Here is an 11,350-nt window from a genome sequence, read left to right as displayed (position 1 = left end):
TCAATCTTTGAAACAAAAAACTTACTACAGAACCTTCAGTTCGTTGGTGTCCTTTAATCAAGGTTACTGCTATTTTACTGAACCTTCACCATGGCAGCAGCCCATGCACACCCATTAACTCAGAAATGGACACCTTATTAATTTGCCCTCAACTTGGTTAAAAGCATTAACGCTATGCGAGTATGTAACACACACTACAGGCAATACATTGGCAGTGAAAGGCCTTTTTGTGCTAGGAATCGATACAAATCAGATTGAATCCAAGAAGAAAAAGATGTGTGTACTTTCACTGGAGAGATCTCATCATTTTATATTTCATAACCAATCACTTTATCAGCGATAAAGTCAAAAATGGCACGAGCACACACTTCAAGCCACACCTCCTGCCTCAGAAAGCCTTTATAAAATGATGCATATTGATGAGAGGAAGCTTGAGCATACTGGCATTTTCCAAACTGCAAAAATTAACATGGAAAAACCCAAAAAACTAAGGTGTCGGTGTTGAGGACCGAGTGGATCGAGGTCAGCAAGACATTGTGCAACTCTAGTTTCCTTGCAGCAGTTTCCATGTGATTAAAACTGAGAGATGTTGCTTTCCTTCTAGGTCACAACAAAGGGTTTTCTAATAAAGCTTGTTATTGTGGAGCTTATTTTCCACCATGTAATGGAAAGTTTACTGTCTTGGAGCACGAGTTAGAAATAAATGATAGTAATAATGCTGTTTGTGGATCAAGAATTTATCATGGAGAAGGGGCTTGTGTACTTGAGTGAACCTCCAAGATATAGAGCTTAATACCTCCAGAAGGACCACAATATGAACGTGTCTGAGAAGAGAGTTTAGACACTGATCCTCATGAGATGTACGGTATAAAAAGAAAGAGTGTGTAGACTACCCTGATTAAGGTGGACCCAGGTCTGAAGGGGTTGCAGTCTCTGCAGGAGCGCATCGAGAAACCAGGCCACCTATACAACCCAATCAGGCTCAACTGAAAGAGCAGCATGTTGCTTCACCACCTGCAACATGGAAGATAAGTGGAAGGGGTCTGATCCGTGCCAAGCATACGATGGACCGTCTTCAATCAATTTGACCCTTGGAAGGGAATCATTCTTCCTTTGGGGGAAAAAAAAAAGCATCCCAAATAAGTAGTATAAATACAGAGGTGATTAGAAGAAATCGCACGCTGATTGGTGGAGAGATTCGGATTATTTCTTGATAATCACCTCGAGCGACTTGGCAAAACAGCGGCCAATCGCTTTGTCGCCATAAGTGAGAAGGAATTACAAACGATGAAAGAAAATGCTGTTCCTAAAAGCACTAAAGATGCTACGAAGTTCAGTCTAAAACTATTCAAAGGTAAGGTGGAATTGTGATTTATGTTATCTGTTTCAAAACTGTATTTTATGTGAGTTGGCATTGATAAGTGACGCAAGTCTGCACCACGCTCTTATTACGTTTGTACACCACTTTTGAAGTTTGAAATAAATGATTCAATGCGATTTTTTTTAAATAATCACGTGCATTTATACTAGAACAATTATCCGCCTTTACTTAGTCTCAGTTATTATTCACTTCGCTTTCAGTGTGTAATTGTTAAATAATTTTCTCCTGCAGGAGCAAACTAGTACAGCTTACTCACCATGGCTATGGACGGAGGGGAAAAAAAAACCTCACACAAAAACCACCTTGAGAACTTGCATGTTTATTGAACTACAGCTTAAATTGTCAAAATTACTTATACAATACAGAGTGCTTCATTATTGATCACAAGCTGACTCTTTTTACACCAATAATTATTATAGTATTTCAACATCGTACAGCAGACCCTACCTAAATCTATGCTATTTACAGGAGCTAGAATACCTAGCCTATGAGGGAAAAAAAAAAAAAACACAACGCAGAGAGTCAAGATGAAGATGAAAACAAATCAAAGCGGAAAGCATGCAGCTGATGCACTAGGGAAGCTCTAGAGCAAGCTGGGAAGGTTCCCACTATACTGGGGGGGAAAAAAAAAAAAAAGAAGACAAAAGAAACTAAAGTGGGCTTTCAAGTTGGTCGTTGAATTGGCATTGTTCAAAGTATATATGTCAAACTGGAAGCAAAGACAAAACTGCAAATACCGAAGGACGACACTTTGCTACTAAAATACCCAAAATAAATATAAAGCTTTTTTGCTTCTATTCTCAAGACCTACAAGTTACTCACAAAACCACTTTTAAATTTTTTTTTTTTTATAAAAGTTGATGAACACTAATTCATCAGTGCTACATTTTCAGCTTAGGAAAGAGCATGATCAGATCGTGTGCTATGAGATATGAGGGTCTTGGCTGCTAGAAGATTCTTCTAATTACTGGCTGGTGAAGACAATGCAGCTGATTGGTGACCTTAAACCAACCTGTTCGTGGACTATTTCACAGAAAAGTCATTTTGGAGTTGTCCTACAGGAAATGCTCTGAATGGTGCCTTTCCCTGGGTGAACAAGTATTTACAATATTAAGCAAAAGACACTTCAAAAGAAACCAACTCTGCCTAAACGTTCCATCAGTTTGCATTCTTTAAATGCTAAATACATTCCTAGAGACAGATCCTTGATGGTACTATCAAGGAGAAAACAAAAAAAACCCCAAAAAAACCACACTCATAGATGCCATGTTATTTTTGCCGCTGCCAAATTTTCTAGTGCCAGTAAGTGCAACTAATCCATCATATCAGCTCGACCTTAAAGGGAAAACATTAATAATTGCAGTTTTGTGATTGCTCCCGCTGTTTTTTTTTTTTAAACAATCACCATGTTGAAAGAGATCATCTCCGTAGAGAAAAAAAAAATGTTCTTCATGGTCTGTTAGTGTGCATCTTTTTTTTTTTTTTAAATGTATATATATAAATCCAAAGAGAAAGCCACACCGAAACAAGAGTGGGAAGGAGGGAGGGAGGGGAAAAGTCGATCCAGACCAAGTTACAACAACCATACGACAAAGAACCAAACACCTTCTCCAGACGTGAAGAGATATGAAATAAAAACCATCTCGGCTACCTTACCAAGGAGCAGATTAAAGTCCAAAATAGCACCATTCATCAGTGTCTCAAATCCGTGGCAGCATCTCAATCACTTACCACAAGGAAACAATGCGGTTTCTACAGCTACTTCTATATCACAACACACATGATTACACTTTAATATACTGGCAAAGCAAAAGAAAATAAAAAGAAGCCAAAAAAAACCCTTTAGTCAATCAACAAGGTTAAAAACTAAAAATAAAAAATACTGTGTACTACAAAGCATCTAGTAACTGCGTGGGAATTGGGGACTCTTAGCCTCAGTAAAATACTGTCAAGTGTGAGAATATAGGTTTCAGTAGTTTAGTGTGTGAAGACATGATCAGTTGCTTGTAGGTTAAGGGTGGATCTGAAAATGAAGAAACCGAGGGACTAACCAACCAACCAACTAACTATCTGATGAATTCTGGCAGAGTTTAGTGTCAGGGTGGGTGCTGGAAAAGTGTGTACTAGGCTTTCGGGTATATAAATAAATTTATTTCTCCCCCACTGAAGTATTTTCCCCTAGCAGTGTGACTGCAAGAGATAATATTGGAGCAGATTCAATACTGAAGTCTTGGCGAGTCTGTAAAGGGAAAAAAAAGAAAAAGAAAAAAAAAACCAGGACGAACATTGGGGGAAGGGGAGGGGCGGAGGGGGCAAAAAAAAAAAACAGGATCCTGCTTCTGTAGGTAGTGGACAAGTGGATGACATGCTGCTGCAGGTTCTCTCGGCCCTGTGGAGGTTGTAAACGATGCAGACATGCAGGTCTGTACAGCTCCAATCTGTCAGCTCTGTCACGAGGTGCTTTGTGGCATCTGCCGCTACTTTTTGTCCTCCCAAGAAAATGAACTTATCAAGGCTTAGAGTCCCAAGCATTTCTATCATAGTCTTAAAAAAATAAAATTAAAAAATATAAAAAAAAAAAAAAAAAAAATCACACAGATGGGGAAGAAAACAGCCCCACAGTCACATTTCATCTTTACCACATACCATAAAAATGAGAATATACACAAATTTAGGAAACAAAACTATACAAGGAGGCTTTTCGGACTCCGTTAAAAGAGACTCCATGTTAATAAACCACTTCTAGCCAACATCAGGCGGAAGGAATGTTGAATTTTCGATGTGGCTCCCCATCACCCTGGCCTGTACAGGGGCCCAGATGTTAACCCTCAGACAGAGAGGAGACACAAAGGAGAAACGAGAGGTGGTGACATTCCAAGGCATCTGCAACACATACAGCCTGATTCCTATTTGAATGTCATTTCATGCACATTGTTGTGAGGATTTAGAGTTCTAGAACGTACCTCTGGGGATCCTCCATCACTCCTGTCAGTTCAGTTCTGCGGCAGGAAGCTTGACGAGAAAAGACACACCAAAAAAAAACGGGGTATTAATGATTTGGTATATTGGTACAGCAGGTCAAGGTAATTTGGGGGGGGGGGGACCAACTAGTGCAGGGATTCATAAAAGAAACGAGATAAAAAAAATCTGACATGATAACATTTGCCTCGCAACTACACGTGTCCAAAGTGACAAAGGAGAACAATCAGAGCCGGTGCCTTAAGGGTGGATGATATGTAGCCACCGTCAGATGAGGGTTAGACTAACTGCAATTTGATCCTTCATCTAATACAGCACACCGAAGACGCTTCCAAATAAGGAGTGTGTAACGGTTCGGACAAACCTCGACTAAAACGGAGCTGAGGAGGCACCCGTACAAAATCTGAAGAGACAAATGAAGAAAAATGAAGATCATCCTTAAGCAAAGCACACATGGCCACAATAGCACAGCCCGGCACCTGTTCAAATCCCTTCTATTCCACTTCCCCGACTGCAGCTCTGGAGCGCTTCCAAGCCAAGTAAAAAGAGGTCACTTTTTTTTTTCTCTCTCTCTTCCCTCTTACCCCTCCCGTCCTGTCTCAACCCACCACTGCGAACCTGATGAACCCTCAGTGCTGCTGCTGCAGCGCACACACACACACAGTCAGGAAAATGCAAACTTCCAGACGAACGAGCGAGCGAGCAAGCAAGCGAGGCGCAAAGGCAAAGGTGCCCGACACAGCCTGGTACTGCTGCAGAGAGTCAAACATGAAATGAAAAGGGGATGGATAAATAAATAAATAAATAAATAAATGAATGCAACCAGAGATCAAAAGATGAACTGAAAGAGAAAGGCATGCAATGAAAATGCAAGTAATGAATTCATGGTTCCTGGGAAATGAAGGCTCACCATGATTGTCGGTCTGCAGGAGCGTCTGTTGGCACTGCAGAGGATTGGAGATCTCTGGGAGACAAAAGAACAGACAGACAGTGGTGTCTTGTGAAAGTGGTTGCAGCTTCAGTGGAGCAGAATGTACATTGCCCTTGGTGTGTGTGAACGCGCACGCGTGCACGCGGACGCATAGAGCATTTTAAGATGGGAGACACACTGGCATGTCGCAGCCCGCCTGCATGACCTCATCGGCCCCTGCAGCTGCTGAAATGTAGGACCTTGTGGTCCACAGAGCTGCTGGAGCCTCCGGTGGGGGGAAATAATAATAATAATAATAATAAATAATAATAATCCATCAATATATCAAATCCGTTGTCCTGTTCATAACTGTACAAAACCTATTTTAAAAAAATCCTCCTTAAATAACAGCATAAAGTTTCAGAGGAAATTCCTTTCATTCAAAATCGTCGTTAATTACATAAACTGGATAAATTTAGCCTGCCTGGCACATTTTATAGACAGCAAGGCAGCTCATTTTCCATGCAGAGAAGAGCCGAACAAGACGTACAGTTCATTTTCAAAGAAACCACAGCGGCTAGCTAGATTCCCCCCCATTGCTATGCTAAGCTAAGCTAAGCTATGCTAAGCTGAGCTAAGCTAATACAAAGCATTAGCACACGACTTCGCCTCGCGCTGTTTAACTTAAATTCAAATAACTACTACAATGGATGTTTTTTTTTCCACACAGCGAGGAGAAATTGACGTAAAAACAAGCCTGAGTTTACTCCACAAGGGGTCGTTTTGCTTCAAAAACCCGACTTTATGCTTTGAAGCGGCGAGGTTTCCTGAACAAAGAAACAGCTTGCTAGCTCGATGGCTAACTCAGCTCGGCTAGCCTGAAAAGAATGGAGTGAGTTAGTTAGCTTCTTACAGCTAACTAACTCTAACTAACACAGCACTATGACAGGATAAGAGACAAACATGACGGGAAACTATCCAGCAGTTTGTGTATTAAATTAAATTAAAATTCTGTCGAGCTTTTTTTTTTTTTTTAATCCTTCGAGTTGTGAACTCCCTAAGAGATAAAGTACCAGTAAATCATGAAATATGGACAACCGACATTCCTGCCAAGGAAATACTCCTCAGCAGCTTGCACAGAAGACACCACTATTTAGGATTTCCACACTGGATGCAAACTTACAGTTAAAATCTTGTTCTTGTCCTGTTTCAACCAAAGTTTCCACCACCGACTGGTTTTCAAACCCGCTTTAAGTGAAATACAGCTTTGTCTATGGTATATGAAAATGCTGCTCTGGAAAAAAAATAATAATAAGTCAGTACTGCCTGATTACAGTCCCCACTGATCTAATTCGAAGTGATATTAATGGCGTGGGGCCAGACGCCCCATTCGGGCTGCACTGCAGCCTCAGCCAGACTGCTTACTCGGCACAGCAGCAAGCAGAGTCCTCCAGGCTCCTCTCAGTCTGACGGGGCAAAGACTCGATCCCAAATCGCGTCATAACAGATACAAAGTGCACTCTGTAGGGTGTAGGTTTTGTTATTTAACACCCTATATAGTTGTCCTATACAGGGAGGACGGAGATGGTTTGGAACTTGTCCAATCAGCGTCCGCAGCCAAAAGGCGCGCTCACAGGCCAACAGTTTGGTTCCGTCCGGAAACCATAGCTGATTGGACAGAGCTTTCTTTACCGTTATCCAATAAGAACGTGAAGAGGTGGCTGGTCTTGATTTCTATTGGTTAGAACTGAAACGACCGTTGCGCTTTAAAGAGAGAAGCATCCGTGTATTTCTGTGAAAATGTAAAATCGTGTAAGAAACAAAAAATGTATTTATTGTTCGAGTGTTTTGTTATTTCATTGAATATTTATGTAATAAGGCATCAAATTGTTCATATATTTATCCTGTCACTGATAATAATAAGGGGTGGTGTAGTGGTTAGCACTGTTGCCTCACAGCAAGAAGGTTCTGGGTTCGAGCCCAGTGGCTGGTAAGGGCCTTTCTGTGTAGAGCTTGCATGTTCTTCCCGTGTCTGTATAGGGAGAAAGACATGCAGACTAGGTTAATTCTTCTTTTGGCTGCTCCCGATTATGGGTCGCCACAGCGGTTCTTTCGTCTCCATTGCTCCCTGTCTTCAGCATCCTTCTCTACTACACCTGCCACTTTCATGTCCTCTCTCACTACATCCATGTATCTCCTCGTTTTCGTTTGCCTGGCAGCTCCATCAACATTCTCCTTCCAACATGCTCTGCATCTCTTCTCAGGATGTGCCCGTACCATCTCATCTCATCTCATCTCATTATCTCTAGCCGCTTTATCCTTCTACAGGGTCGCAGGCAAGCTGGAGTCCACGGGCGAAAGGCAGGGTACACCCTGGACAAGTCGCCAGGTCATCACAGGGCTGACACATAGACACAGACAACCATTCACACTCACATTCACACCTACGGTCAATTTAGAGTCACCAGTTAACCTAACCTGCATGTCTTTGGACTGTGGGGGAAACCAGAGCACCCGGAGGAAACCCACGCGAACACGGGGAGAACATGCAAACTCCACACAGAAAGGCCCTCGCCGGCCCCGGGGCTCGAACCCAGGACCTTCTTGCTGTGAGGCGACAGCGCTAACCACTACACCACCGTGCCGCCCCCTGTACCATCTCTCTTAGCTTAATTCCCAAGCTCTCTACATGTGCTGTCCGTCTGATGTGCTCGTTCCTTATCCTGTCCAACCTCCCATCGCAAACCTTAACATCCTCAACTCCGCCACCTCCAACTTTGCCTCCTGTCTCTTCGTTAAAGGTACGGTCTCCAATCCATACATCACAGCTGGTCTTACTACTGTCTTATACATCTTACCTTTCACTTTTGCTGGGACTTTCCGATCACAAATGACTCCCGAAATCCTTCTCCAACTGCTCCACCCTGCCTGCACTCTCTTTCTCACCTCACTATCGCAGCTCCCATTTTCCTGCACAGTTGACCCCAGGTTAATTGGTGGCCCTAAATTGACCGCAGGTGTGAATGTGAGTGTGAATGGTTCATACATAACAACCTATACGGAATGTCCGTATTTTATATGGATTTGATTCAATAAACATAGTATACGGGCGTACAAATATTCCCACGATGATAAAAGAGCGCATAACATTTACAAACATACTGTACACCACAGAAAGCACAAACAGCCAGTAAAGAGTCTTATGAAATCGCGCGTTATCTTGTGGTAGCGAGACTTCGTTCCACTTTTGATCATGCGCACACCGCATTGCGAGAATCCCGCCAACCGGGAAGTAACATTTTGTTTGAAACGCGTATTTCCACCTGAGCGACTTTCACTAGCGACTGAAAAGATTCTGAATGGGCACTCCGGCAAGATCAACACAGACACTTGCTGTGACATGCAGCCTCGTGAGGTATTGGTGCAGACTGCTAAAAAAGCTGTCATGGAGTACAATTCAGAACATTAGAGTGACACTTTGTGTTTTTGTCAAACATTGGAGCTTTGTATTCATTCTGAAGGTTTATTGTTATTAATATTGAATAAAAAGTAACTTGGATATATCATTGTTAATTATCATTCATCTCATCTCTCATCTCATTATCTGTAGCCGCTTTATCCTGTTCTACAGGGTCGCAGGCAAGCTGGAGCCTATCCCAGCTGACTACGGGCAAAAGGCGGGGTACACCCTGGACAAGTCGCCAGGTCATCACAGGGCTGACACATAGACACAGACAACCATTCACACTCACACCTACGGTCAATTTAGAGTCACCAGTTAACCTAACCTGCATGTCTTTGGACTGTGGGGGAAACCGGAGTACACCCACGCAGAGAACATGCAAACTCCGCACAGAAAGGCCCTCGCCGGCCACGGGGCTCGAACCCGGAACCACTACACCACCGTGCCGCCAATTATCATTCAAATTTTAGGTAAATTATTTTAATTTGCATCTTATAAGGATTTTATAAGGGAAATACGGATTTTGGAGGTTGGTTATACAGGTTTGATTGACCAAAGGTTGACATGTATGATGGTTGTTTGTGTCTATGTATCAGCCCTGCAATGACCTGGTGACTTGTCCAAGGTGTACCCTGCCTCTCGCCCATAGTCAGCTGGGATAGGCTCCAGCTTGCCTGCGACCCTGTAGGACAGGATAAGCGGCTACAGATGATGGATGGAAGGGTGTTTCAAAAAATTTGCCAATTCTCATTCAATTGACCTCAAATTTTAACAGCATGTGTGGGAAACAAGTTAAAATTTTATGTTTTTAAGTATAGCCATGCCATTCCCCACAGTGGTGCAGTTGGTTAGCACTGTTGCCTCATAGCAAGAAGGTCCTGAGTTCAAGCCCAGTGGCTGATGAGGACCTGTCTGTGTGGGTTTCCTCTGGGTGCTCTGGTTTCCCCCAAAGATATGTAGGTTAGGCTAATTGGTGGCTCTAAATTGAGTGTGAATAACTGTTTGTCTTTATGTGTCAGCCCTGTGATGATCTGGCAACTTGTCCAGGGTGTACCCTGCCTTTCGCCCATAGTCAGCTGGGATAGGCTCCAGCTTGCCTGTGACCCTACAGGGTAAGTGGGAATGGATAATAATACATCACTATCAGTCCCAATGCCATTTATATACATATTTTTAAAAACTTCCCTCTCACCCCCCTGGTGGTAGTGGGAGGGTGGTGTCTGTCTTTGTCAGACTCGGGTTCCTCTACCAGAGGCCTGGGGGTTTGAAGGTTCTGTGCAGTATATTAGCTGTTTGTTCTTTGGACTGCACTCTTCTGGACAGAGACCTCAGATGTTGTACCTGGAATCTGCTGGAGCCACTCTCTCTCCCAGTTTGGGGGTCACAGCTCCTAATACTCCTATCACCACTGGGACCACTTTGGACTTTACCTTCCACATCTGTTTTAGTTGTTCTTTCAGTCCCTGGTATTTCTTGATCTTCTCACGCTCCTTCTGCCTGATGTTACTGCCAGCTGGGATTGCCACATCTATCACAGCTATACTCTTCTGCTCCTTGTCTACCACCACTGTGTCTGGTTGGTTCACCAGCACGTGCTTGTCAACTTGAAGTCCCACAGGACCACTTTTGGTGGTATGTCCCATTGGGACTTGGGGACTTCTAGTCCGTACTCAACACAGATGTTCCTGTACACTATCCCAGCATACATCTAGACATACATATAGACCTGGACACAGGTATCATGATCTTCTTTTTGTTAATTGCTAAGAGTAGTCTACATTTAACATGTAGATAGGGATTTTGGTTGAAACTAACTGAAAATTCTACATCCCAGATTGGAAATATATCCTACACTAATCCAAACTGTATGAGAAAAAGCAGTCTTCTGACTCTTCAGTGCCATCCTCAGCATGTAACTGGTAGTACAATTTATTTCAGTATGTCCTGCATGAGTTCATTTAGCTCAAAAATGATTTAACTGTATTTACCAAATGCTTTGTAGCTCTGAATAATTAATTTTTTAAATGATATTTTTTAAAAAATGTTCTAGTTGCCTGAAGACAACAGCTTGTGACTACAGTATGAAATCTCATAACGTTTAATAGAATGCTGTAGAAGAACACCACTCGTGGAAGGCTTAATTTCACCAAAAATGCAAAAAGAGATGGTTGAAGAACATCTGAACATCTGAACTCCTCTTATTCCTGCCTTGTTCCCAGCGCAGTCGACCCTGACCAAGGTAGAGTGGTTACTGAAGATGAATGAATATATAATAAAAAGCATATTATGTTTGTCTTTTTTAAATATACTGTAGTTTGTTACTATCCTTTGGCTTCTCTTTCCTTTTTAAATTTTCTGTTCATTGGCACAGCATGAGTTTATGATTATCCATGTTTTATTTTTTAATTCGCTTATCTAACTGACTATTCATTAGTTACAAATTCAAATCCACATACCAATAACATTTCCCGAGTTATTTCTGATTTTGTGATTTTACGTTTGTTCTGTGTATCGTGTTTTGTGTGACAGAGTAATAACCTAACCGGTCACTTGATTAGATTTCATTTGAAGATGGGGTTGAGTCTCAGAGTCAGGCTCATCTGCACCTGATTGCATG

At 42.3% G+C, this 11,350-nt stretch overlaps 1 long non-coding RNA gene across 2 annotated transcripts; it reads right to left on the bottom strand.

Moving 5' to 3' along the window:
• Positions 1-1,684: 1,684 nt before the first annotated feature.
• Positions 1,685-6,774, bottom strand: LOC132873067 (uncharacterized). Of its 2 annotated transcripts, XR_009651528.1 has the most exons (5): positions 6,696-6,774; positions 6,454-6,564; positions 5,271-5,324; positions 4,345-4,393; positions 1,685-4,264 (listed from the first exon to the last, which is right to left on the bottom strand). It is a non-coding gene; the product is annotated as an uncharacterized LOC132873067 (long non-coding RNA). The 2 variants fall into 2 exon arrangements; XR_009651527.1 differs by lacking the exon at positions 6,696-6,774 and having other exon boundaries at positions 6,454-6,689.
• Positions 6,775-11,350: the final 4,576 nt, after the last annotated feature.

This window comes from Neoarius graeffei, chromosome 25, assembly GCF_027579695.1.
Source record: "Neoarius graeffei isolate fNeoGra1 chromosome 25, fNeoGra1.pri, whole genome shotgun sequence".
Lineage (NCBI taxonomy): Eukaryota > Metazoa > Chordata > Actinopteri > Siluriformes > Ariidae > Neoarius > Neoarius graeffei.
This window is presented reverse-complemented; position numbering and strand designations above follow the sequence as displayed.